General features: G+C 45.5%; 95 pseudogenes; all 95 read left to right on the top strand.

The window, feature by feature from the left end:
* Nucleotides 1–355: 355 nt before the first annotated feature.
* On the top strand, nucleotides 356–474 carry LOC140113449 (5S ribosomal RNA; annotated as a pseudogene).
* Nucleotides 475–732: 258 nt separating this feature from the next.
* LOC140096641 (5S ribosomal RNA) lies at nucleotides 733–851 on the top strand (annotated as a pseudogene).
* Nucleotides 852–923: 72 nt separating this feature from the next.
* LOC140106284 (5S ribosomal RNA) lies at nucleotides 924–1,042 on the top strand (annotated as a pseudogene).
* A 69-nt stretch (nucleotides 1,043–1,111) lies between these two features.
* Nucleotides 1,112–1,229, top strand: LOC140112937 (5S ribosomal RNA; annotated as a pseudogene).
* A 72-nt stretch (nucleotides 1,230–1,301) lies between these two features.
* On the top strand, nucleotides 1,302–1,421 carry LOC140112170 (5S ribosomal RNA; annotated as a pseudogene).
* Nucleotides 1,422–1,492: 71 nt separating this feature from the next.
* Nucleotides 1,493–1,611, top strand: LOC140091763 (5S ribosomal RNA; annotated as a pseudogene).
* A 73-nt stretch (nucleotides 1,612–1,684) lies between these two features.
* Nucleotides 1,685–1,803, top strand: LOC140091752 (5S ribosomal RNA; annotated as a pseudogene).
* Nucleotides 1,804–1,875: 72 nt separating this feature from the next.
* On the top strand, nucleotides 1,876–1,994 carry LOC140091741 (5S ribosomal RNA; annotated as a pseudogene).
* A 69-nt stretch (nucleotides 1,995–2,063) lies between these two features.
* On the top strand, nucleotides 2,064–2,182 carry LOC140091730 (5S ribosomal RNA; annotated as a pseudogene).
* Nucleotides 2,183–2,254: 72 nt separating this feature from the next.
* Nucleotides 2,255–2,373, top strand: LOC140091719 (5S ribosomal RNA; annotated as a pseudogene).
* Nucleotides 2,374–2,445: 72 nt separating this feature from the next.
* LOC140091708 (5S ribosomal RNA) lies at nucleotides 2,446–2,564 on the top strand (annotated as a pseudogene).
* A 72-nt stretch (nucleotides 2,565–2,636) lies between these two features.
* On the top strand, nucleotides 2,637–2,755 carry LOC140099234 (5S ribosomal RNA; annotated as a pseudogene).
* Nucleotides 2,756–2,827: 72 nt separating this feature from the next.
* Nucleotides 2,828–2,946, top strand: LOC140110120 (5S ribosomal RNA; annotated as a pseudogene).
* A 72-nt stretch (nucleotides 2,947–3,018) lies between these two features.
* Nucleotides 3,019–3,137, top strand: LOC140097106 (5S ribosomal RNA; annotated as a pseudogene).
* Nucleotides 3,138–3,209: 72 nt separating this feature from the next.
* Nucleotides 3,210–3,328, top strand: LOC140096984 (5S ribosomal RNA; annotated as a pseudogene).
* A 72-nt stretch (nucleotides 3,329–3,400) lies between these two features.
* LOC140096852 (5S ribosomal RNA) lies at nucleotides 3,401–3,519 on the top strand (annotated as a pseudogene).
* Nucleotides 3,520–3,591: 72 nt separating this feature from the next.
* Nucleotides 3,592–3,710, top strand: LOC140110242 (5S ribosomal RNA; annotated as a pseudogene).
* Nucleotides 3,711–3,782: 72 nt separating this feature from the next.
* LOC140100108 (5S ribosomal RNA) lies at nucleotides 3,783–3,901 on the top strand (annotated as a pseudogene).
* Nucleotides 3,902–3,971: 70 nt separating this feature from the next.
* LOC140091686 (5S ribosomal RNA) lies at nucleotides 3,972–4,090 on the top strand (annotated as a pseudogene).
* Nucleotides 4,091–4,160: 70 nt separating this feature from the next.
* Nucleotides 4,161–4,279, top strand: LOC140105476 (5S ribosomal RNA; annotated as a pseudogene).
* A 70-nt stretch (nucleotides 4,280–4,349) lies between these two features.
* On the top strand, nucleotides 4,350–4,468 carry LOC140107420 (5S ribosomal RNA; annotated as a pseudogene).
* Nucleotides 4,469–4,540: 72 nt separating this feature from the next.
* On the top strand, nucleotides 4,541–4,659 carry LOC140111565 (5S ribosomal RNA; annotated as a pseudogene).
* A 70-nt stretch (nucleotides 4,660–4,729) lies between these two features.
* On the top strand, nucleotides 4,730–4,848 carry LOC140097904 (5S ribosomal RNA; annotated as a pseudogene).
* A 72-nt stretch (nucleotides 4,849–4,920) lies between these two features.
* Nucleotides 4,921–5,039, top strand: LOC140091675 (5S ribosomal RNA; annotated as a pseudogene).
* Nucleotides 5,040–5,109: 70 nt separating this feature from the next.
* On the top strand, nucleotides 5,110–5,228 carry LOC140100231 (5S ribosomal RNA; annotated as a pseudogene).
* Nucleotides 5,229–5,300: 72 nt separating this feature from the next.
* LOC140105106 (5S ribosomal RNA) lies at nucleotides 5,301–5,419 on the top strand (annotated as a pseudogene).
* Nucleotides 5,420–5,489: 70 nt separating this feature from the next.
* On the top strand, nucleotides 5,490–5,608 carry LOC140106106 (5S ribosomal RNA; annotated as a pseudogene).
* Nucleotides 5,609–5,680: 72 nt separating this feature from the next.
* On the top strand, nucleotides 5,681–5,799 carry LOC140110920 (5S ribosomal RNA; annotated as a pseudogene).
* Nucleotides 5,800–5,869: 70 nt separating this feature from the next.
* Nucleotides 5,870–5,988, top strand: LOC140096630 (5S ribosomal RNA; annotated as a pseudogene).
* Nucleotides 5,989–6,060: 72 nt separating this feature from the next.
* LOC140091664 (5S ribosomal RNA) lies at nucleotides 6,061–6,179 on the top strand (annotated as a pseudogene).
* Nucleotides 6,180–6,249: 70 nt separating this feature from the next.
* On the top strand, nucleotides 6,250–6,368 carry LOC140091653 (5S ribosomal RNA; annotated as a pseudogene).
* Nucleotides 6,369–6,438: 70 nt separating this feature from the next.
* On the top strand, nucleotides 6,439–6,557 carry LOC140108576 (5S ribosomal RNA; annotated as a pseudogene).
* Nucleotides 6,558–6,627: 70 nt separating this feature from the next.
* LOC140106283 (5S ribosomal RNA) lies at nucleotides 6,628–6,746 on the top strand (annotated as a pseudogene).
* A 70-nt stretch (nucleotides 6,747–6,816) lies between these two features.
* On the top strand, nucleotides 6,817–6,935 carry LOC140110087 (5S ribosomal RNA; annotated as a pseudogene).
* A 72-nt stretch (nucleotides 6,936–7,007) lies between these two features.
* On the top strand, nucleotides 7,008–7,126 carry LOC140112855 (5S ribosomal RNA; annotated as a pseudogene).
* A 72-nt stretch (nucleotides 7,127–7,198) lies between these two features.
* LOC140091642 (5S ribosomal RNA) lies at nucleotides 7,199–7,317 on the top strand (annotated as a pseudogene).
* A 72-nt stretch (nucleotides 7,318–7,389) lies between these two features.
* On the top strand, nucleotides 7,390–7,508 carry LOC140110220 (5S ribosomal RNA; annotated as a pseudogene).
* Nucleotides 7,509–7,578: 70 nt separating this feature from the next.
* Nucleotides 7,579–7,697, top strand: LOC140091631 (5S ribosomal RNA; annotated as a pseudogene).
* A 70-nt stretch (nucleotides 7,698–7,767) lies between these two features.
* Nucleotides 7,768–7,886, top strand: LOC140100220 (5S ribosomal RNA; annotated as a pseudogene).
* Nucleotides 7,887–7,958: 72 nt separating this feature from the next.
* On the top strand, nucleotides 7,959–8,077 carry LOC140091619 (5S ribosomal RNA; annotated as a pseudogene).
* A 72-nt stretch (nucleotides 8,078–8,149) lies between these two features.
* LOC140106277 (5S ribosomal RNA) lies at nucleotides 8,150–8,268 on the top strand (annotated as a pseudogene).
* Nucleotides 8,269–8,340: 72 nt separating this feature from the next.
* LOC140096729 (5S ribosomal RNA) lies at nucleotides 8,341–8,459 on the top strand (annotated as a pseudogene).
* Nucleotides 8,460–8,531: 72 nt separating this feature from the next.
* Nucleotides 8,532–8,650, top strand: LOC140096608 (5S ribosomal RNA; annotated as a pseudogene).
* Nucleotides 8,651–8,722: 72 nt separating this feature from the next.
* Nucleotides 8,723–8,841, top strand: LOC140099942 (5S ribosomal RNA; annotated as a pseudogene).
* Nucleotides 8,842–8,913: 72 nt separating this feature from the next.
* Nucleotides 8,914–9,032, top strand: LOC140091608 (5S ribosomal RNA; annotated as a pseudogene).
* Nucleotides 9,033–9,104: 72 nt separating this feature from the next.
* LOC140110975 (5S ribosomal RNA) lies at nucleotides 9,105–9,223 on the top strand (annotated as a pseudogene).
* A 261-nt stretch (nucleotides 9,224–9,484) lies between these two features.
* On the top strand, nucleotides 9,485–9,603 carry LOC140091597 (5S ribosomal RNA; annotated as a pseudogene).
* Nucleotides 9,604–9,675: 72 nt separating this feature from the next.
* On the top strand, nucleotides 9,676–9,794 carry LOC140100097 (5S ribosomal RNA; annotated as a pseudogene).
* Nucleotides 9,795–9,864: 70 nt separating this feature from the next.
* On the top strand, nucleotides 9,865–9,983 carry LOC140107408 (5S ribosomal RNA; annotated as a pseudogene).
* Nucleotides 9,984–10,055: 72 nt separating this feature from the next.
* On the top strand, nucleotides 10,056–10,174 carry LOC140111554 (5S ribosomal RNA; annotated as a pseudogene).
* Nucleotides 10,175–10,244: 70 nt separating this feature from the next.
* On the top strand, nucleotides 10,245–10,363 carry LOC140097893 (5S ribosomal RNA; annotated as a pseudogene).
* A 72-nt stretch (nucleotides 10,364–10,435) lies between these two features.
* LOC140113464 (5S ribosomal RNA) lies at nucleotides 10,436–10,554 on the top strand (annotated as a pseudogene).
* A 72-nt stretch (nucleotides 10,555–10,626) lies between these two features.
* On the top strand, nucleotides 10,627–10,745 carry LOC140112795 (5S ribosomal RNA; annotated as a pseudogene).
* Nucleotides 10,746–10,817: 72 nt separating this feature from the next.
* LOC140113338 (5S ribosomal RNA) lies at nucleotides 10,818–10,936 on the top strand (annotated as a pseudogene).
* Nucleotides 10,937–11,006: 70 nt separating this feature from the next.
* Nucleotides 11,007–11,125, top strand: LOC140106101 (5S ribosomal RNA; annotated as a pseudogene).
* A 72-nt stretch (nucleotides 11,126–11,197) lies between these two features.
* LOC140103702 (5S ribosomal RNA) lies at nucleotides 11,198–11,316 on the top strand (annotated as a pseudogene).
* A 70-nt stretch (nucleotides 11,317–11,386) lies between these two features.
* LOC140110010 (5S ribosomal RNA) lies at nucleotides 11,387–11,505 on the top strand (annotated as a pseudogene).
* Nucleotides 11,506–11,577: 72 nt separating this feature from the next.
* Nucleotides 11,578–11,696, top strand: LOC140104342 (5S ribosomal RNA; annotated as a pseudogene).
* A 70-nt stretch (nucleotides 11,697–11,766) lies between these two features.
* Nucleotides 11,767–11,885, top strand: LOC140103880 (5S ribosomal RNA; annotated as a pseudogene).
* A 70-nt stretch (nucleotides 11,886–11,955) lies between these two features.
* On the top strand, nucleotides 11,956–12,074 carry LOC140109644 (5S ribosomal RNA; annotated as a pseudogene).
* Nucleotides 12,075–12,144: 70 nt separating this feature from the next.
* Nucleotides 12,145–12,263, top strand: LOC140096486 (5S ribosomal RNA; annotated as a pseudogene).
* A 72-nt stretch (nucleotides 12,264–12,335) lies between these two features.
* Nucleotides 12,336–12,454, top strand: LOC140110898 (5S ribosomal RNA; annotated as a pseudogene).
* Nucleotides 12,455–12,524: 70 nt separating this feature from the next.
* On the top strand, nucleotides 12,525–12,643 carry LOC140106095 (5S ribosomal RNA; annotated as a pseudogene).
* A 72-nt stretch (nucleotides 12,644–12,715) lies between these two features.
* LOC140091586 (5S ribosomal RNA) lies at nucleotides 12,716–12,834 on the top strand (annotated as a pseudogene).
* Nucleotides 12,835–13,095: 261 nt separating this feature from the next.
* LOC140091564 (5S ribosomal RNA) lies at nucleotides 13,096–13,214 on the top strand (annotated as a pseudogene).
* Nucleotides 13,215–13,286: 72 nt separating this feature from the next.
* On the top strand, nucleotides 13,287–13,405 carry LOC140100086 (5S ribosomal RNA; annotated as a pseudogene).
* Nucleotides 13,406–13,475: 70 nt separating this feature from the next.
* LOC140107386 (5S ribosomal RNA) lies at nucleotides 13,476–13,594 on the top strand (annotated as a pseudogene).
* Nucleotides 13,595–13,666: 72 nt separating this feature from the next.
* Nucleotides 13,667–13,785, top strand: LOC140111544 (5S ribosomal RNA; annotated as a pseudogene).
* Nucleotides 13,786–13,855: 70 nt separating this feature from the next.
* Nucleotides 13,856–13,974, top strand: LOC140097882 (5S ribosomal RNA; annotated as a pseudogene).
* Nucleotides 13,975–14,046: 72 nt separating this feature from the next.
* On the top strand, nucleotides 14,047–14,165 carry LOC140091553 (5S ribosomal RNA; annotated as a pseudogene).
* Nucleotides 14,166–14,235: 70 nt separating this feature from the next.
* Nucleotides 14,236–14,354, top strand: LOC140091542 (5S ribosomal RNA; annotated as a pseudogene).
* A 263-nt stretch (nucleotides 14,355–14,617) lies between these two features.
* LOC140101271 (5S ribosomal RNA) lies at nucleotides 14,618–14,736 on the top strand (annotated as a pseudogene).
* A 72-nt stretch (nucleotides 14,737–14,808) lies between these two features.
* LOC140104265 (5S ribosomal RNA) lies at nucleotides 14,809–14,927 on the top strand (annotated as a pseudogene).
* Nucleotides 14,928–14,996: 69 nt separating this feature from the next.
* On the top strand, nucleotides 14,997–15,115 carry LOC140091531 (5S ribosomal RNA; annotated as a pseudogene).
* Nucleotides 15,116–15,185: 70 nt separating this feature from the next.
* On the top strand, nucleotides 15,186–15,304 carry LOC140106275 (5S ribosomal RNA; annotated as a pseudogene).
* Nucleotides 15,305–15,376: 72 nt separating this feature from the next.
* LOC140107094 (5S ribosomal RNA) lies at nucleotides 15,377–15,495 on the top strand (annotated as a pseudogene).
* Nucleotides 15,496–15,567: 72 nt separating this feature from the next.
* On the top strand, nucleotides 15,568–15,686 carry LOC140110187 (5S ribosomal RNA; annotated as a pseudogene).
* A 70-nt stretch (nucleotides 15,687–15,756) lies between these two features.
* LOC140106090 (5S ribosomal RNA) lies at nucleotides 15,757–15,875 on the top strand (annotated as a pseudogene).
* Nucleotides 15,876–15,947: 72 nt separating this feature from the next.
* On the top strand, nucleotides 15,948–16,066 carry LOC140100075 (5S ribosomal RNA; annotated as a pseudogene).
* A 70-nt stretch (nucleotides 16,067–16,136) lies between these two features.
* LOC140113542 (5S ribosomal RNA) lies at nucleotides 16,137–16,255 on the top strand (annotated as a pseudogene).
* Nucleotides 16,256–16,327: 72 nt separating this feature from the next.
* Nucleotides 16,328–16,446, top strand: LOC140105098 (5S ribosomal RNA; annotated as a pseudogene).
* Nucleotides 16,447–16,516: 70 nt separating this feature from the next.
* LOC140113295 (5S ribosomal RNA) lies at nucleotides 16,517–16,635 on the top strand (annotated as a pseudogene).
* A 70-nt stretch (nucleotides 16,636–16,705) lies between these two features.
* LOC140113425 (5S ribosomal RNA) lies at nucleotides 16,706–16,824 on the top strand (annotated as a pseudogene).
* Nucleotides 16,825–16,896: 72 nt separating this feature from the next.
* On the top strand, nucleotides 16,897–17,014 carry LOC140112837 (5S ribosomal RNA; annotated as a pseudogene).
* A 70-nt stretch (nucleotides 17,015–17,084) lies between these two features.
* LOC140091520 (5S ribosomal RNA) lies at nucleotides 17,085–17,203 on the top strand (annotated as a pseudogene).
* A 72-nt stretch (nucleotides 17,204–17,275) lies between these two features.
* Nucleotides 17,276–17,394, top strand: LOC140104079 (5S ribosomal RNA; annotated as a pseudogene).
* Nucleotides 17,395–17,466: 72 nt separating this feature from the next.
* LOC140100053 (5S ribosomal RNA) lies at nucleotides 17,467–17,585 on the top strand (annotated as a pseudogene).
* Nucleotides 17,586–17,655: 70 nt separating this feature from the next.
* Nucleotides 17,656–17,774, top strand: LOC140113162 (5S ribosomal RNA; annotated as a pseudogene).
* Nucleotides 17,775–17,844: 70 nt separating this feature from the next.
* LOC140107129 (5S ribosomal RNA) lies at nucleotides 17,845–17,963 on the top strand (annotated as a pseudogene).
* A 263-nt stretch (nucleotides 17,964–18,226) lies between these two features.
* Nucleotides 18,227–18,345, top strand: LOC140113337 (5S ribosomal RNA; annotated as a pseudogene).
* A 70-nt stretch (nucleotides 18,346–18,415) lies between these two features.
* On the top strand, nucleotides 18,416–18,534 carry LOC140106085 (5S ribosomal RNA; annotated as a pseudogene).
* Nucleotides 18,535–18,606: 72 nt separating this feature from the next.
* On the top strand, nucleotides 18,607–18,725 carry LOC140113443 (5S ribosomal RNA; annotated as a pseudogene).
* A 70-nt stretch (nucleotides 18,726–18,795) lies between these two features.
* On the top strand, nucleotides 18,796–18,914 carry LOC140106272 (5S ribosomal RNA; annotated as a pseudogene).
* Nucleotides 18,915–18,984: 70 nt separating this feature from the next.
* LOC140113294 (5S ribosomal RNA) lies at nucleotides 18,985–19,103 on the top strand (annotated as a pseudogene).
* A 70-nt stretch (nucleotides 19,104–19,173) lies between these two features.
* On the top strand, nucleotides 19,174–19,292 carry LOC140091508 (5S ribosomal RNA; annotated as a pseudogene).
* Nucleotides 19,293–19,386: the final 94 nt, after the last annotated feature.

The following is a 19,386-nucleotide window of genomic DNA, read 5'->3' as shown; positions in this document are numbered from 1 at the left end:
TTTGAACCTGAAAATTGTGTTAGTTTCTCTGTCAGAGATAGTACAAAGTAGGTTCAAATTGAAACAGCTGCCTTGCTGGGAATCCCAAGTTCCGTTGACCTTTTGAACTGAAATTGTGTTAGTTTCTCTATGAGATTAGGTAAAAGAAGGTTCAAATTGAACAGCTGCTTTCTCCAACTGATGTGCCTGCCTCGTCAGATCGCAGCAGCATGCAGCTTTGGCTTGCAAGTTAATTGTTTGAAAAATGTGTTAGTTCTAAAAAGAAGTTCAAATGAACAGCTTCCTATTTTGAACCTGAAAATTGTGTTAGTTTCTCTGTCAAAGATGAAAAGAAGGTTCAAATTAAACAGCTGCTGTCAACGGCCATTCTAAGCTGAATGTGCCTGCTCTCGTCAGATCGCAGCAGCAATGCAGCTTAAGGCTTGGCAAGTACTAGCATGGGAGACTGGCTGGGAATCCCAAGTTCCGTTGACCTTTTGAACCTGAAAATTGTGTTAGTTTCCCTGTCAAAGATAGTAAAAGAAGGTTCAAATTGAACAGCTGCTGTCAATGGCCATTATAAGCTGAATGTGCCTGCTCTCATCAGATCGCAGCAGCAATGCAGCTTAAGGCTTGGCAAGTACCAGCATGGGAGAATGGCTGGGAATCCCAAGTTCCGTTGAACTTTTTGAACCTGAAAATTGTGTTAGTTTCTCTATGAGATAGTAAAAAGGTTCAAATTGAACAGCTGCTGTCAACGGCCATTCTAAGCTGAATGTGCCTGCTCTCGTCAGATCGCAGCAGCAATGCAGCTTAAGGCTTGGCAAGTACCAGCATGGGAGACTGGCTGGGAATCCCAAGTTCTGTTGACCTTTTTGAATCTGAAAATTGTGTTAGTTTCTCTGTCAAAGATGGTAAAAGAAGGTTCAAATTGAACAGCTGCTGTCAACGGCCATTCTAAGCTGAATGTGCCTGCTCTTGTCAGATCGCAGCAGCAATGCAGCTTAAGGCTTGGCAAGTACCAGCATGGGAGACTGGCTGGGAATCCCAAGTTCCGTTGACCTTTTTGAACCTGAAAATTGTGTTAGTTTATCTATAAGAAAGTAAAGAAGGTTCAAATTGAACGGCTGCAGTCAACGGCCATTCTAAGCTGAATGTGCCTGCTCTCGTCAGATCGCAGCAGCAATGCAGCTTAAGGCTTGGCAAGTACCAGCATGGGAGACTGGCTGGAATCCCAAGTTCCGTTGACCTTTTTGAACCTGAAAATTGTGTTAGTTTCCCTGTCAAAGATGGTAAAAGAAGGTTCAAATTGAACAGCTGCTTTCAACGGCCATTCTAAGCTGAATGTGCCTGCTCTCGTCAGATCGCAGCAGCAATGCAGCTTAAGGCTTGGCAAGTACCAGCATGGGAGACTGGCTGGGAAATCCCAAGTTCCGTTGACCTTTTTGAATCTGAAAATTGTGTTAGTTTCTCTGTCAAGATGGTAAAAGAAGTTTCAAATTGAACAGCTGCTGTCAACGGCCATTCTAAGCTGAATGTGCCTGCTCTCGTCAGATCGCAGCAGCAATGCAGCTTAAGGCTTGGCAAGTACCAGCATGGGAGACTGGCTGGGAATCCCAAGTTCCGTTGACCTTTTTGAACCTGAAAATTGTGTTAGTTTCCCTGTCAAAGATAGGTAAAAGAAGGTTCAAATTGAACAGCTGCTGTCAACGGCCATTCTAAGCTGAATGTGCCTGCTCTCGTCAGATCGCAGCAGCAATGCAGCTTAAGGCTTGGCAAGTACCAGCATGGGAGACTGGCTGGGAATCCCAAGTTCCGTTGACCTTTTTGAACCTGAAAATTGTGTTAGTTTCTCTGTCAAAGATGGTAAAAGAAGGTTCAAATTGAACAGCTGCTGTCAACGGCCATTCTAAGCTGAATGTGCCTGCTCTCGTCAGATCGCAGCAGCAATGCAGCTTAAGGCTTGGCAAGTACCAGCATGGGAGACTGGCTGGGAATCCCAAGTTCCGTTGACCTTTTGAACCTGAAAATTGTGTTAGTTTCTCTATGAGATAGTAAAAGAAGGTTCAAATTGAACAGCTGCTGTCAACGGCCATTCTAAGCTGAATGTGCCTGCTCTCGTCAGATCGCAGCAGCAATGCAGCTTAAGGCTTGGCAAGTACCAGCATGGGAGACTGGCTGGGAATCCCAAGTTCCGTTGACCTTTTTGAACCTGAAAATTGTGTTAGTTTCCCTGTCAAAGATAGTAAAAGAAGGTTCAAATTGAACAGCTGCTGTCAACGGCCATTCTAAGCTGAATGTGCCTGCTCTCGTCAGATCGCAGCAGCAATGCAGCTTAAGGCTTGGCAAGTACCAGCATGGGAGACTGGCTGGGAATCCCAAGTTCCGTTGACCTTTTTGAACCTGAAAATTGTATTAGTTTCTCTGTCAAAGATGGTAAAAGAAGGTTCAAATTGAAAAGCTGCTGTCAACGGCCATTCTAAGCTGAATGTGCCTGCTCTCGTCAGATCGCAGCAGCAATGCAGCTTAAGGCTTGGCAAGTACCAGCATGGGAGACTGGCTGGGAATCCCAAGTTCCGTTGACCTTTTTGAACCTGAAAATTGTGTTAGTTTCCCTGTCAAAGATAGTAAAAGAAGGTTCAAATTGAACAGCTGCTGTCAACGGCCATTCTAAGCTGAATGTGCCTGCTCTCGTCAGATCGCAGCAGCAATGCAGCTTAAGGCTTGGCAAGTACCAGCATGGGAGACTGGCTGGGAATCCCAAGTTTCGTTGACCTTTTTGAACCTGAAAATTGTATTAGTTTCTCTGTCAAAGATGGTAAAAGAAGGTTCAAATTGAACAGCTGCTGTCAACGGCCATTCTAAGCTGAATGTGCCTGCTCTCGTCAGATCGCAGCAGCAATGCAGCTTAAGGCTTGGCAAGTACCAGCATGGGAGACTGGCTGGGATTCCCAAGTTCCGTTGACCTTTTTGAACCTGAAAATTGTGTTAGTTTCCCTGTCAAAGGTAGTAAAAGAAGGTTCAAATTGAACAGCTGCTGTCAACGGCCATTCTAAGCTGAATGTGCCTGCTCTCATCAGATCGCAGCAGCAATGCAGCTTAAGGCTTGGCAAGTACCAGCATGGGAGACTGGCTGGGAATCCCAAGTTCCGTTGACCTTTTTGAACCTGAAAATTGTGTTAGTTTCCCTGTCAAAGATAGTAAAAGAAGGTTCAAATTGAACAGCTGCTGTCAACGGCCATTCTAAGCTGAATGTGCCTGCTCTCATCAGATCGCAGCAGCAATGCAGCTTAAGGCTTGGCAAGTACCAGCATGGGAGACTGGCTGGGAATCCCAAGTTCCGTTGACCTTTTTGAACCTGAAAATTGTGTTAGTTTCCCTGTCAAAGATAGTAAAAGAAGGTTCAAATTGAACAGCTGCTGTCAACGGCCATTCTAAGCTGAATGTGCCTGCTCTCATCAGATCGCAGCAGCAATGCAGCTTAAGGCTTGGCAAGTACCAGCATGGGAGACTGGCTGGGAATCCCAAGTTCCGTTGACCTTTTTGAACCTGAAAATTGTATTAGTTTCTCTGTCAAAGATGGTAAAAGAAGGTTCAAATTGAACAGCTGCTGTCAACGGCCATTCTAAGCTGAATGTGCCTGCTCTCGTCAGATCGCAGCAGCAATGCAGCTTAAGGCTTGGCAAGTACCAGCATGGGAGACTGGCTGGGAATCCCAATTTCCGTTGACCTTTTTGAATCTGAAAATTGTGTTAGTTTCTCTGTCAAAGATGGTAAAAGAAGGTTCAAATTGAACAGCTGCTGTCAACGGCCATTCTAAGCTGAATGTGCCTGCTCTCGTCAGATCGCAGCAGAAATGCAGCTTAAGGCTTGGCAAGTACCAGCATGGGAGACTGGCTGGGAATCCCAAGTTCCGTTGACCTTTTTGAACCTGAAAATTGTGTTAGTTTCTCTATGAGATAGTAAAAGAAGGTTCAAATTGAACAGCTGCTGTCAACGGCCATTCTAAGCTGAATGTGCCTGCTCTCGTCAGATCGCAGCAGCAATGCAGCTTAAGGCTTGGCAAGTACCAGCATGGGAGACTGGCTGGGAATCCCAAGTTCCGTTGACCTTTTTGAACCTGAAAATTGTGTTAGTTTCTCTATGAGATAGTAAAAGAAGGTTCAAATTGAACAGCTGCTGTCAACGGCCATTCTAAGCTGAATGTGCCTGCTCTCGTCAGATCGCAGCAGCAATGCAGCTTAAGGCTTGGCAAGTACCAGCATGGGAGACTGGCTGGGAATCCCAAGTTCCATTGACCTTTTTGAACCTGAAAATTGTGTTAGTTTCTCTATGAGATAGTAAAAGAAGGTTCAAATTGAACAGCTGCTGTCAACGGCCATTCTAAGCTGAATGTGCCTGCTCTCGTCAGATCGCAGCAGCAATGCAGCTTAAGGCTTGGCAAGTACCAGCATGGGAGACTGGCTGGGAATCTTAAGTTCCGTTGACCTTTTTGAACCTGAAAATTGTGTTAGTTTCTCTGTCAAAGATGGTAAAAGAAGGTTCAAATTGAACAGCTGCTGTCAACGGCCATTCTAAGCTGAATGTGCCTGCTTTCATCAGATCGCAGCAGCAATGCAGCTTAAGGCTTGGCAAGTACCAGCATGGGAGACTGGCTGGGAATCTTAAGTTCCGTTGACCTTTTTGAACCTGAAAATTGTGTTAGTTTCTCTATGAGATAGTAAAAGAAGGTTCAAATTGAACAGCTGCTGTCAACGGCCATTCTAAGCTGAATGTGCCTGCTTTCATCAGATCGCAGCAGCAATGCAGCTTAAGGCTTGGCAAGTACCAGCATGGGAGACTGGCTGGGAATCCCAAGTTCCGTTGACCTTTTTGAACCTGAAAATTGTATTAGTTTCTCTGTCAAAGATGGTAAAAGAAGGTTCAAATTGAACAGCTGCTGTCAACGGCCATTCTAAGCTGAATGTGCCTGCTCTCGTCAGATCGCAGCAGCAATGCAGCTTAAGGCTTGGCAAGTACCAGCATGGGAGACTGGCTGGGAATCCCAAGTTCCGTTGACCTTTTTGAACCTGAAAATTGTGTTAGTTTCTCTATGAGATAGTAAAAGAAGGTTCAAATTGAACAGCTGCTGTCAACGGCCATTCTAAGCTGAATGTGCCTGCTCTCGTCAGATCGCAGCAGCAATGCAGCTTAAGGCTTGGCAAGTACCAGCATGGGAGACTGGCTGGGAATCCCAAGCTCCGTTGACCTTTTTGAATCTGAAAATTGTGTTAGTTTCTCTGTCAAAGATGGTAAAAGAAGGTTCAAATTGAACAGCTGCTGTCAACGGCCATTCTAAGCTGAATGTGCCTGCTCTCGTCAGATCGCAGCAGCAATGCAGCTTAAGGCTTGGCAAGTACCAGCATGGGAGACTGGCTGGGAATCCCAAGTTCCGTTGAACTTTTTGAACCTGAAAATTGTGTTAGTTTCTCTATGAGATAGTAAAAGAAGGTTCAAATTAGACAGCTGCTGTCAACGGCCATTCTAAGCTGAATGTGCCTGCTCTCGTCAGATCGCAGCAGCAATGCAGCTTAAGGCTTGGCAAGTACCAGCATGGGAGACTGGCTGGAAATCCCAAGTTCCGTTGACCTTTTTGAACCTGAAAATTGTGTTAGTTTCCCTGTCAAAGATGGTAAAAGAAGGTTCAAATTTAACAACTACTGTCAACGGCCGTTCTAAGCTGAATAAGCCTGCTCTCGTCAGATCGCAGCAGCAATGCAGCTTAAGGCTTGGCAAGTACCAGCATGGGAGACTGGCTGGGAATCCCAAGTTCCGTTGACCTTTTTGAACCTGAAAATTGTGTTAGTTTCTCTATGAGATAGTAAAAGAAGGTTCAAATTGAACAGCTGCTGTCAACGGCCATTCTAAGCTGAATGTGCCTGCTCTCGTCAGATCGCAGCAGCAATGCAGCTTAAGGCTTGGCAAGTACCAGCATGGGAGACTGGCTGGGAATCCCAAGTTCTGTTGACCTTTTTGAACCTGAAAATTGTATTAGTTTCTCTGTCAAAGATGGTAAAAGAAGGTTCAAATTGAACAGCTGCTGTCAACGGCCATTCTAAGCTGAATGTGCCTGCTCTCGTCAGATCGCAGCAGCAATGCAGCTTAAGGCTTGGCAAGTACCAGCATGGGAGACTGGCTGGGAATCCCAAGTTCCGTTGACCTTTTTGAACCTGAAAATTGTGTTAGTTTCTCTATGAGATAGTAAAAGAAGGTTCAAATTGAACAGCTGCTGTCAACGGCCATTCTAAGCTGAATGTGCCTGCTCTCGTCAGATCGCAGCAGCAATGCAGCTTAAGGCTTGGCAAGTACCAGCATGGGAGACTGGCTGGGAATCCCAAGTTCCGTTGACCTTTTTGAACCTGAAAATTGTGTTAGTTTCTCTATGAGATAGTAAAAGAAGGTTCAAATTGAACAGCTGCTGTCAACCGCCATTCTAAGCTGAATGTGCCTGCTCTCGTCAGATCGCAGCAGCAATGCAGCTTAAGGCTTGGCAAGTACCAGCATGGGAGACTGGCTGGGAATCCCAAGTTCCGTTGACCTTTTTGAACCTGAAAATTGTGTTAGTTTCTCTATGAGATAGTAAAAGAAGGTTCAAATTGAACAGCTGCTGTCAACGGCCATTCTAAGCTGAATGTGCCTGCTCTTGTCAGATCGCAGCAGCAATGCAGCTTAAGGCTTGGCAAGTACCAGCATGGGAGACTGGCTGGGAATCCCAAGTTCCGTTGACCTTTTTGAACCTGAAAATTGTGTTAGTTTCTCTATGAGATAGTAAAAGAAGGTTCAAATTGAACAGCTGCTGTCAATGGCCATTCTAAGCTGAATGTGCCTGCTCTCGTCAGATCGCAGCAGCAATGCAGCTTAAGGCTTGGCAAGTACCAGCATGGGAGACTGGCTGGAAATCCCAAGTTCCGTTGACCTTTTTGAACCTGAAAATTGTGTTAGTTTCCCTGTCAAAGATGGTAAAAGAAGGTTCAAATTGAACAGCTGCTGTCAACGGCCATTCTAATCTGAATGTGCCTGCTCTCGTCAGATCGCAGCAGCAATGCAGCTTAAGGCTTGGCAAGTACCAGCATGGGAGACTGGCTGGAAATCCCAAGTTCCGTTGACCTTTTTGAACCTGAAAATTGTGTTAGTTTCCCTGTCAAAGATGGTAAAAGAAGGTTCAAATTTAACAGCTGCTGTCAACGGCCATTCTAAGCTGAATGTGCCTGCTCTCGTCAGATCGCAGCAGCAATGCAGCTTAAGGCTTGGCAAGTACCAGCATGGGAGACTGGCTGGGAATCCCAAGTTCCGTTGACCTTTTTGAACCTGAAAATTGTGTTAGTTTCCCTGTCAAAGATGGTAAAAGAAGGTTCAAATTGAACAGCTGCTGTCAACGGCCATTCTAAGCTCAATGTGCCTGCTCTTGTCAGATCGCAGCAGCTATGCAGCTTAAGGCTTGGCAAGTACCAGCATGGGAGACTGGCTGGGAATCCCAAGTTCCGTTGACCTTTTTGAACCTGAAAATTGTGTTAGTTTCTCTATGAGATAGTAAAAGAAGGTTCAAATTGAACAGCTGCTGTCAACGGCCATTCTAAGCTGAATGTGCCTGCTCTCGTCAGATCGCAGCAGCAATGCAGCTTAAGGCTTGGCAAGTACCAGCATGGGAGACTGGCTGGGAATCCCAAGTTCCGTTGACCTTTTTGAACCTGAAAATTGTGTTAGTTTCTCTATGAGATAGTAAAAGAAGGTTCAAATTGAACAGCTGCTGTCAACGGCCATTCTAAGCTGAATGTGCCTGCTCTCGTCAGATCGCAGCAGCAATGCAGCTTAAGGCTTGGCAAGTACCAGCATGGGAGACTGGCTGGGAATCCCAAGCTCCGTTGACCTTTTTGAACCTGAAAATTGTGTTAGTTTCCCTGTCAAAGATAGTAAAAGAAGGTTCAAATTGAACAGCTGCTGTCAACGGCCATTCTAAGCTGAATGTGCCTGCTCTCGTCAGATCGCAGCAGCAATGCAGCTTAAGGCTTGGCAAGTACCAGCATGGGAGACTGGCTGGGAATCCCAAGTTCCGTTGACCTTTTTGAACCTGAAAATTGTATTAGTTTCTCTGTCAAAGATGGTAAAAGAAGGTTCAAATTGAACAGCTGCTGTCAACGGCCATTCTAAGCTGAATGTGCCTGCTCTTGTCAGATCGCAGCAGCAATGCAGCTTAAGGCTTGGCAAGTACCAGCATGGGAGACTGGCTGGGAATCCCAAGTTCCGTTGACCTTTTTGAACCTGAAAATTGTGTTAGTTTCCCTGTCAAAGATAGTAAAAGAAGGTTCAAATTGAACAGCTGCTGTCAACGGCCATTCTAAGCTGAATGTGCCTGCTCTCATCAGATCGCAGCAGCAATGCAGCTTAAGGCTTGGCAAGTACCAGCATGGGAGACTGGCTGGGAATCCCAAGTTCCGTTGACCTTTTTGAACCTGAAAATTGTGTTAGTTTCCCTGTCAAAGATAGTAAAAGAAGGTTCAAATTGAACAGCTGCTGTCAACGGCCATTCTAAGCTGAATGTGCCTGCTCTCATCAGATCGCAGCAGCAATGCAGCTTAAGGCTTGGCAAGTACCAGCATGGGAGACTGGCTGGGAATCCCAAGTTCCGTTGACCTTTTTGAACCTGAAAATTGTGTTAGTTTCCCTGTCAAAGATAGTAAAAGAAGGTTCAAATTGAACAGCTGCTGTCAACGGCCATTCTAAGCTGAATGTGCCTGCTCTCATCAGATCGCAGCAGCAATGCAGCTTAAGGCTTGGCAAGTACCAGCATGGGAGACTGGCTGGGAATCCCAAGTTCCGTTGACCTTTTTGAACCTGAAAATTGTATTAGTTTCTCTGTCAAAGATGGTAAAAGAAGGTTCAAATTGAACAGCTGCTGTCAACGGCCATTCTAAGCTGAATGTGCCTGCTCTCGTCAGATCGCAGCAGCAATGCAGCTTAAGGCTTGGCAAGTACCAGCATGGGAGACTGGCTGGGAATCCCAAGTTCCGTTGACCTTTTTGAATCTGAAAATTGTGTTAGTTTCTCTGTCAAAGATGGTAAAAAAAGGTTCAAATTGAACAGCTGCTGTCAACGGCCATTCTAAGCTAAATGTGCCTGCTCTCGTCAGATCGCAGCAGAAATGCAGCTTAAGGCTTGGCAAGTACCAGCATGGGAGACTGGCTGGGAATCCCAAGTTCCGTTGACCTTTTTGAACCTGAAAATTGTGTTAGTTTCTCTATGAGATAGTAAAAGAAGGTTCAAATTGAACAGCTGCTGTCAACCGCCATTCTAAGCTGAATGTGCCTGCTCTCGTCAGATCGCAGCAGCAATGCAGCTTAAGGCTTGGCAAGTACCAGCATGGGAGACTGGCTGGGAATCTTAAGTTCCGTTGACCTTTTTGAACCTGAAAATTGTGTTAGTTTCTCTGTCAAAGATGGTAAAAGAAGGTTCAAATTGAACAGCTGCTGTCAACGGCCATTCTAAGCTGAATGTGCCTGCTCTCGTCAGATCGCAGCAGCAATGCAGCTTAAGGCTTGGCAAGTACCAGCATGGGAGACTGGCTGGGAATCCCAAGTTCCGTTGACCTTTTTGAATCTGAAAATTGTGTTAGTTTCTCTGTCAAAGATGGTAAAAGAAGGTTTAAATTGAACAGCTGCTGTCAACGGCCATTCTAAGCTGAATGTGCCTGCTCTCGTCAGATCGCAGCAGAAATGCAGCTTAAGGCTTGGCAAGTACCAGCATGGGAGACTGGCTGGGAATCCCAAGTTCCGTTGACCTTTTTGAACCTGAAAATTGTGTTAGTTTCTCTATGAGATAGTAAAAGAAGGTTCAAATTGAACAGCTGCTGTCAACGGCCATTCTAAGCTGAATGTGCCTGCTCTCGTCAGATCGCAGCAGCAATGCAGCTTAAGGCTTGGCAAGTACCAGCATGGGAGACTGGCTGGGAATCTTAAGTTCCGTTGACCTTTTTGAACCTGAAAATTGTGTTAGTTTCTCTGTCAAAGATGGTAAAAGAAGGTTCAAATTGAACAGCTGCTGTCAACGGCCATTCTAAGCTGAATGTGCCTGCTTTCATCAGATCGCAGCAGCAATGCAGCTTAAGGCTTGGCAAGTACCAGCATGGGAGACTGGCTGGGAATCTTAAGTTCCGTTGACCTTTTTGAACCTGAAAATTGTGTTAGTTTCTCTATGAGATAGTAAAAGAAGGTTCAAATTGAACAGCTGCTGTCAACGGCCATTCTAAGCTGAATGTGCCTGCTTTCATCAGATCGCAGCAGCAATGCAGCTTAAGGCTTGGCAAGTACCAGCATGGGAGACTGGCTGGGAATCCCAAGTTCCGTTGACCTTTTTGAACCTGAAAATTGTATTAGTTTCTCTGTCAAAGATGGTAAAAGAAGGTTCAAATTGAACAGCTGCTGTCAACGGCCATTCTAAGCTGAATGTGCCTGCTCTCATCAGATCGCAGCAGCAATGCAGCTTAAGGCTTGGCAAGTACCAGCATGGGAGACTGGCTGGGAATCCCAAGTTCTGTTGACCTCTTTGAACCTGAAAATTGTGTTAGTTTCTCTGTCAAAGATGGTAAAAGAATGTTCAAATTGAATAGCTGCTGTCAACGGCCATTCTAAGCTGAATGGGCCTGCTCTCGTCAGATCGCAGCAGCAATGCAGCTTAAGGCTTGGCAAGTACCAGCATGGGAGACTGGCTGGGAATCCCAAGTTCCATTGACCTTTTTGAACATGAAAATTGTGTTAGTTTCTCTGTCAAAGATGGTAAAAGAAGGTTCAAATTGAACAGCTGCTGTCAACGGCCATTCTAAGCTGAATGTGCCTGCTCTCGTCAGATCGCAGCAGCAATGCAGCTTAAGGCTTTGCAAGTACCAGCATGGGAGACTGGCTGGGAATCCCAAGTTCCGTTGAACTTTTTGAACCTGAAAATTGTGTTAGTTTCTCTATGAGATAGTAAAAGAAGGTTCAAATTGAACAGCTGCTGTCAACGGCCATTCTAAGCTGAATGTGCCTGCTCTCGTCAGATCGCAGCAGCAATGCAGCTTAAGGCTTGGCAAGTACCAGCATGGGAGACTGGCTGGAAATCCCAAGTTCCGTTGACCTTTTTGAACCTGAAAATTGTGTTAGTTTCCCTGTCAAAGATGGTAAAAGAAGGTTCAAATTTAACAGCTGCTGTCAACGGCCGTTCTAAGCTGAATGTGCCTGCTCTCGTCAGATCGCAGCAGCAATGCAGCTTAAGGCTTGGCAAGTACCAGCATGGGAGACTGGCTGGGAATCCCAAGTTCCGTTGACCTTTTTGAACCTGAAAATTGTGTTAGTTTCTCTATGAGATAGTAAAAGAAGGTTCAAATTGAACAGCTGCTGTCAACGGCCATTCTAAGATGAATGTGCCTGCTCTCGTCAGATCGCAGCAGCAATGCAGCTTAAGGCTTGGCAAGTACCAGCATGGGAGACTGGCTGGGAATCCCGAGTTCTGTTGACCTTTTTGAACCTGAAAATTGTATTAGTTTCTCTGTCAAAGATGGTAAAAGAAGGTTCAAATTGAACAGCTGCTGTCAACGGCCATTCTAAGCTGAATGTGCCTGCTCTCGTCAGATCGCAGCAGCAATGCAGCTTAAGGCTTGGCAAGTACCAGCATGGGAGACAGGCTGGGAATCCCAAGTTCCGTTGACCTTTTTGAACCTGAAAATTGTGTTAGTTTCTCTATGAGATAGTAAAAGAAGGTTCAAATTGAACAGCTGCTGTCAACGGCCATTCTAAGCTGAATGTGCCTGCTCTCGTCAGATCGCAGCAGCAATGCAGCTTAAGGCTTGGCAAGTACCAGCATGGGAGACTGGCTGAGAATCCCAAGTTCCGTTGACCTTTTTGAACCTGAAAATTGTGTTAGTTTCTCTATGAGATAGTAAAAGAAGGTTCAAATTGAACAGCTGCTGTCAACCGCCATTCTAAGCTGAATGTGCCTGCTCTCGTCAGATCGCAGCAGCAATGCAGCTTAAGGCTTGGCAAGTACCAGCATAGTAGACTGTCTGGGAATCCCAAGTTCCGTTGACCTTTTTGAACCTGAAAATTGTGTTAGTTTCTCTATGAGATAGTAAAAGAAGGTTCAAATTGAACAGCTGCTGTCAACGGCCATTCTAAGCTGAATGTGCCTGCTCTCATCAGATCGCAGCAGCAATGCAGCTTAAGGCTTGGCAAGTACCAGCATGGGAGACTGGCTGGGAATCCCAAGTTCCGTTGACCTTTTTGAACCTGAAAATTGTATTAGTTTCTCTGTCAAAGATGGTAAAAGAAGGTTCAAATTGAGCAGCTGCTGTCAACGGCCATTCTAAGCTGAATGTGCCTGCTCTCGTCAGATCTCAGCAGCAATGCAGCTTAAGGCTTGGCAAGTACCAGCATGGGAGACTGGCTGGGAATCCCAAGTTCCGTTGTCCTTTTTGAACCTGAAAATTGTGTTAGTTTCTCTATGAGATAGTAAAAGAAGGTTCAAATTGAACAGCTGCTGTCAACGGCCATTCTAAGCTGAATGTGCCTGCTCTCGTCAGATCGCAGCAGCAATGCAGCTTAAGGCTTGGCAAGTACCAGCATGGGAGACTGGCTGGAAATCCCAAGTTCCGTTGACCTTTTTGAACCTGAAAATTGTGTTAGTTTCCCTGTCAAAGATGGTAAAAGAAGGTTCAAATTTAACAGCTGCTGTCAACGGCCATTCTAAGCTGAATGTGCCTGCTCTCGTCAGATCGCAGCAGCAATGCAGCTTAAGGCTTGGCAAGTACCAGCATGGGAGACTGGCTGGGAATCCCAAGTTCCGTTGACCTTTTTGAACCTGAAAATTGTGTTAGTTTCTCTATGAGATAGTAAAAGAAGGTTCAAATTGAACAGCTGCTGTCAACCGCCATTCTAAGCTGAATGTGCCTGCTCTCGTCAGATCGCAGCAGCAATGCAGCTTAAGGCTTGGCAAGTACCAGCATGGGAGACTGGCTGGGAATCTTAAGTTCCGTTGACCTTTTTGAACCTGAAAATTGTGTTAGTTTCTCTGTCAAAGATGGTAAAAGAAGGTTCAAATTGAACAGCTGCTGTCAACGGCCATTCTAAGCTGAATGTGCCTGCTCTCGTCAGATCGCAGCAGCAATGCAGCTTAAGGCTTGGCAAGTACCAGCATGGGAGACTGGCTGGGAATCCCAAGTTCCGTTGACCTTTTTGAATCTGAAAATTGTGTTAGTTTCTCTGTCAAAGATGGTAAAAGAAGGTTTAAATTGAACAGCTGCTGTCAACGGCCATTCTAAGCTGAATGTGCCTGCTCTCGTCAGATCGCAGCAGAAATGCAGCTTAAGGCTTGGCAAGTACCAGCATGGGAGACTGGCTGGGAATCCCAAGTTCCGTTGACCTTTTTGAACCTGAAAATTGTGTTAGTTTCTCTATGAGATAGTAAAAGAAGGTTCAAATTGAACAGCTGCTGTCAACGGCCATTCTAAGCTGAATGTGCCTGCTCTCGTCAGATCGCAGCAGCAATGCAGCTTAAGGCTTGGCAAGTACCAGCATGGGAGACTGGCTGGGAATCTTAAGTTCCGTTGACCTTTTTGAACCTGAAAATTGTGTTAGTTTCTCTGTCAAAGATGGTAAAAGAAGGTTCAAATTGAACAGCTGCTGTCAACGGCCATTCTAAGCTGAATGTGCCTGCTTTCATCAGATCGCAGCAGCAATGCAGCTTAAGGCTTGGCAAGTACCAGCATGGGAGACTGGCTGGGAATCTTAAGTTCCGTTGACCTTTTTGAACCTGAAAATTGTGTTAGTTTCTCTATGAGATAGTAAAAGAAGGTTCAAATTGAACAGCTGCTGTCAACGGCCATTCTAAGCTGAATGTGCCTGCTTTCATCAGATCGCAGCAGCAATGCAGCTTAAGGCTTGGCAAGTACCAGCATGGGAGACTGGCTGGGAATCCCAAGTTCCGTTGACCTTTTTGAACCTGAAAATTGTATTAGTTTCTCTGTCAAAGATGGTAAAAGAAGGTTCAAATTGAACAGCTGCTGTCAACGGCCATTCTAAGCTGAATGTGCCTGCTCTCGTCAGATCGCAGCAGCAATGCAGCTTAAGGCTTGGCAAGTACCAGCATGGGAGACTGGCTGGGAATCCCAAGTTCCGTTGACCTTTTTGAACCTGAAAATTGTGTTAGTTTCTCTATGAGATAGTAAAAGAAGGTTCAAATTGAACAGCTGCTGTCAACGGCCATTCTAAGCTGAATGTGCCTGCTCTCGTCAGATCGCAGCAGCAATGCAGCTTAAGGCTTGGCAAGTACCAGCATGGGAGACTGGCTGGGAATCCCAAGTTCCGTTGACCTTTTTGAACCTGAAAATTGTGTTAGTTTCCCTGTCAAAGATAGTAAAAGAAGGTTCAAATTGAACAGCTGCTGTCAATGGCCATTATAAGCTGAATGTGCCTGCTCTCATCAGATCGCAGCAGCAATGCAGCTTAAGGCTTGGCAAGTACCAGCATGGGAGACTGGCTGGGAATCCCAAGTTCCGTTGAACTTTTTGAACCTGAAAATTGTGTTAGTTTCCCTGTCAAAGATAGTAAAAGAAGGTTCAAATTGAACAGCTGCTGTCAATGGCCATTCTAAGCTGAATGTGCCTGCTCTCATCAGATCGCAGCAGCAATGCAGCTTAAGGCTTGGCAAGTACCAGCATGGGAGACTGGCTGGGAATCCCAAGCTCCGTTGACCTTTTTGAATCTGAAAATTGTGTTAGTTTCTCTGTCAAAGATGGTAAAAGAAGGTTCAAATTGAACAGCTGCTGTCAACGGCCATTCTAAGCTGAATGTGCCTGCTCTCGTCAGATCGCAGCAGCAATGCAGCTTAAGGCTTGGCAAGTACCAGCATGGGAGACCGGCTGGGAATCTCAAGTTCCGTTGAAATTTTGAACCTGAAAATTGTGTTAGTTTCTCTATGAGATAGTAAAAGAAGGTTCAAATTGAACAGCTGCTGTCAACGGCCATTCTAAGCTGAATGTGCCTGCTCTCGTCAGATCGCAGCAGCAATGCAGCTTAAGGCTTGGCAAGTACCAGCATGGGAGACTGGCTGGGAATCCCAAGTTCCGTTGACCTTTTTGAACCTGAAAATTGTGTTAGTTTCTCTATGAGATAGTAAAAGAAGGTTCAAATTGAACAGCTGCTGTCAACGGCCATTCTAAGCTGAATGTGCCTGCTCTTGTCAGATCGCAGCAGCAATGCAGCTTAAGGCTTGGCAAGTACCAGCATGGGAGACTGGCTGGGAATCCCAAGTTCCGTTGACCTTTTTGAATCTGAAAATTGTGTTAGTTTCTCTGTCAAAGATGGTAAAAGAAGGTTCAAATTGAACAGCTGCTGTCAACGGCCATTCTAAGCTGAATGTGCCTGCTCTCGTCAGATCGCAGCAGCAATGCAGCTTAAGGCTTGGCAAGTACCAGCATGGGAGACTGGCTGGGAATCCCAAGTTCCGATGACCTTTTTGAATCTGAAAATTGTGTTAGTTTCTCTGTCAAAGATGGTAAAAGAAGGTTCAAATTGAACAGCTTCTGTCAACGGCCATTCTAAGCTGAATGTGCCTGCTCTCGTCAGATCGCAGCAGCAATGCAGCTTAAGGCTTTGCAAGTACCAGCATGGGAGACTGGCTGGGAATCCCAAGTTCCGTTGACCTTTTTGAACCTGAAAATTGTGTTAGTTTCTCTATGAGATAGTAAAAGAAGGTTCAAATTGAACAGCTGCTGTCAACGGCCATTCTAAGCTGAATGTGCCTGCTCTCGTCAGATCGCAGCAGCAATGCAGCTTAAGGCTTGGCAAGTACCAGCATGGGAGACTGGCTGGAAATCCCAAGTTCCGTTGACCTTTTTGAACCTGAAAATTGTGTTAGTTTCTCTGTCAAAGATGGTAAAAGAAGGTTCAAATTGAACAGCTGCTGTCAACGGCCATTCTAAGCTGAATGTGCCTGCTCTCGTCAGATCGCAGCAGAAATGCAGCTTAAGGCTTGGCAAGTACCAGCATGGGAGACTGGCTGGGAATCCCAAGTTCCGTTGACCTTTTTGAACCTGAAAATTGTGTTAGTTTCTCTATGAGATAGTAAAAGAAGGTTCAAATTGAACAGCTGCTGTCAACGGCCATTCTAAGCTGAATGTGCCTGCTCTCATCAGATCGCAGAAGCAATGCAGCTTAAGGCTTGGCAAGTACCAGCATGGGAGACTGGCTGGGAATCCCAAGTTCCGTTGACCTTTTTGAATCTGAAAATTGTGTTAGTTTCTCTGTCAAAGATGGTAAAAGAAGGTTCAAATTGAACAGCTGCTGTCAACGGCCATTCTAAGCTGAATGTGCCTGCTCTCGTCAGATCGCAGCAGCAATGCAGCTTAAGGCTTGGCAAGTACCAGCATGGGAGACTGGCTGGGAATCCCAAGTTCCGTTGAACTTTTTGAACCTGAAAATTGTGTTAGTTTCTCTATGAGATAGTAAAAGAAGGTTCAAATTGAACAGCTGCTGTCAATGGCCATTCTAAGCTGAATGTGCCTGCTCTCGTCAGATCGCAGCAGCAATGCAGCTTAAGGCTTGGCGAGTACCAGCATGGGAGACTGGCTGGCAATCCCAAGTTCCGTTGACCTTTTTGAACCTGAAAATTGTGTTAGTTTCTCTATGAGATAGTAAAAGCAGGTTCAAATTGAACAGCTGCTGTCAACTGCCATTCTAAGCTGAATGTGCCTGCTCTCGTCAGATCGCAGCAGCAATGCAGCTTAAGGCTTGGCAAGTACCAGCATGGGAGACTGGCTGGAAATCCCAAGTTCCGTTGACCTTTTTGAACCTGAAAATTGTGTTAGTTTCCCTGTCAAAGATGGTAAAAGAAGGTTCAAATTTAACAGCTGCTGTCAACGGCCATTCTAAGCTGAATTGCCTGCTCTCGTCAGATCGCAGCAGCAATGCAGCTTAAGGCTTGGCAAGTACCAGCATGGGAGACTGGCTGGGAATCCCAAGTTCCGTTGACCTTTTTGAACCTGAAAATTGTGTTAGTTTCTCTATGAGATAGTAAAAGAAGGTTCAAATTGAACACCTGCTGTCAACGGCCATTCTAAGCTGAATGTGCCTGCTCTCGTCAGATCGCAGCAGCAATGCAGCTTAAGGCTTGGCAAGTACCAGCATGGGAGACTGGCTGGGAATCCCAAGTTCCGTTGACCTTTTTGAATCTGAAAATTGTGTTAGTTTCTCTGTCAAAGATGGTAAAAGAAGGTTCAAATTGAACAGCTGCTGTCAACGGCCATTCTAAGCTGAATGTGCCTGCTCTCATCAGATCGCAGCAGCAATGCAGCTTAAGGCTTGGCAAGTCCCAGCATGGGAGACTGGCTGGGAATCCCAAGTTCCGTTGACCTTTTTGAATCTGAAAATTGTGTTAGTTTCTCTGTCAAAGATGGTAAAAGAAGGTTCAAATTGAACAGCTGCTGTCAACGGCCATTCTAAGCTGAATGTGCCTGCTCTCGTCAGATCGCAGCAGAAATGCAGCTTAAGGCTTGGCAAGTACCAGCATGGGAGACTGGCTGGGAATCCCAAGTTCCGTTGACCTTTTTGAACCTGAAAATTGTGTTAGTTTCTCTATGAGATAGTAAAAGAAGGTTCAAATTGAACAGCTGCTGTCAACGGCCATTCTAAGCTGAATGTGCCTGCTCTCGTCAGATCGCAGCAGCAATGCAGCTTAAGGCTTGGCAAGTACCAGCATGGGAGACTGGCTGGGAATCCCAAATTCCGTTGAACTTTTTGAACCTGAAAATTGTGTTAGTTTCTCTATGAGATAGTAAAAGAAGGTTCAAATTGAACGGCTGCTGTCAACGGCCATTCTAAGCTGAATGTGCCTGCTCTCATCAGATCGCAGCAGCAATGCAGCTTAAGGCTTGGCAAGTACCAGCATGAGAGACTGGCTGGGAATCCCAAGTTCTGTTGACCTCTTTGAACCTGAAAATTGTGTTAGTTTCTCTGTCAAAGATGGTAAAAGAATGTTCAAATTAAATAGCTGCTGTCAACGGCCATTCTAAGCTGAATGTGCCTGCTCTCGTCAGATCGCAGCAGCAATGCTGCTTAAGGCTTGGCAAGTCCCAGCATGGGAGACTGGCTGGGAATCCCAAGTTCCATTGATCTTTTTGAACCTGAAAATTGTGTTAGTTTCTCTGTCAAAGATGGTAAAAGAAGGTTCAAATTGAACAGCTGCTGTCAACGGCCATTCTAAGCTGAATGTGCCTGCTCTCGTCAGATCGCAGCAGCAATGCAGCTTAAGGCTTTGCAAGTACCAGCATGGGAGACTGGCTGGGAATCCCAAGTTCCGTTGAACTTTTTGAACCTGAAAATTGTGTTAGTTTCTCTATGAGATAGTAAAAGAAGGTTCAAATTGAACAGCTGCTGTCAACGGCCATTCTAAGCTGAATGTGCCTGCTCTCGTCAGATCGCAGCAGCAATGCAGCTTAAGGCTTGGCAAGTACCAGCATGGGAGACTGGCTGGAAATCCCAAGTTCCGTTGACCTTTTTGAACCTGAAAATTGTGTTAGTTTCCCTGTCAAAGATGGTAAAAGAAGGTTCAAATTTAACAGCTGCTGTCAACGGCCGATCTAAGCTGAATGTGCCTGCTCTCGTCAGATCGCAGCAGCAATGCAACTTAAGGCTTGGCAAGTACCAGCATGGGAGACTGGCTGGGAATCCCAAGTTCCGTTGACCTTTTTGAACCTGAAAATTGTGTTAGTTTCTCTATGAGATAGTAAAAGAAGGTTCAAATTGAACAGCTGCTGTCAACGGCCATTCTAAGCTGAATGTGCCTGCTCTTGTCAGATCGCAGCAGCAATGCAGCTTAAGGCTTGGCAAGTACCAGCATGGGAGACTGGCTGGGAATCCCAAGTTCCGTTGACCTTTTTGAACCTGAAAATTGTGTTAGTTTCTCTATGAGATAGTAAAAGAAGGTTCAAATTGAACAGCTGCTGTCAATGGCCATTCTAAGCTGAATGTGCCTGCTCTCGTCAGATCGCAGCAGCAATGCAGCTTAAGGCTTGGCGAGTACCAGCATGGGAGACTGGCTGGCAATCCCAAGTTCCGTTGACCTTTTTGAACCTGAAAATTGTGTTAGTTTCTCTATGAGATAGTAAAAGAAGGTTCAAATTGAACAGCTGCTGTCAACGGCCATTCTAAGCTGAATGTGCCTGCTCTCGTCAGATCGCAGCAGCAATGCAGCTTAAGGCTTGGCAAGTACCAGCATGGGAGACTGGCTGGGAATCCCAAGTTCCGTTGACCTTTTTGAACCTGAAAATTGTGTTAGTTTCCCTGTCAAAGATAGTAAAAGAAGGTTCAAATTGAACAGCTGCTGTCAATGGCCATTATAAGCTGA

Source organism: Engystomops pustulosus, chromosome 1 (assembly GCF_040894005.1).
Source record: "Engystomops pustulosus chromosome 1, aEngPut4.maternal, whole genome shotgun sequence".
NCBI lineage: Eukaryota > Metazoa > Chordata > Amphibia > Anura > Leptodactylidae > Engystomops > Engystomops pustulosus.
The sequence above is the reverse complement of the archived record's forward strand: the minus strand, read 5'-3'. Positions and strand labels throughout refer to the sequence as shown.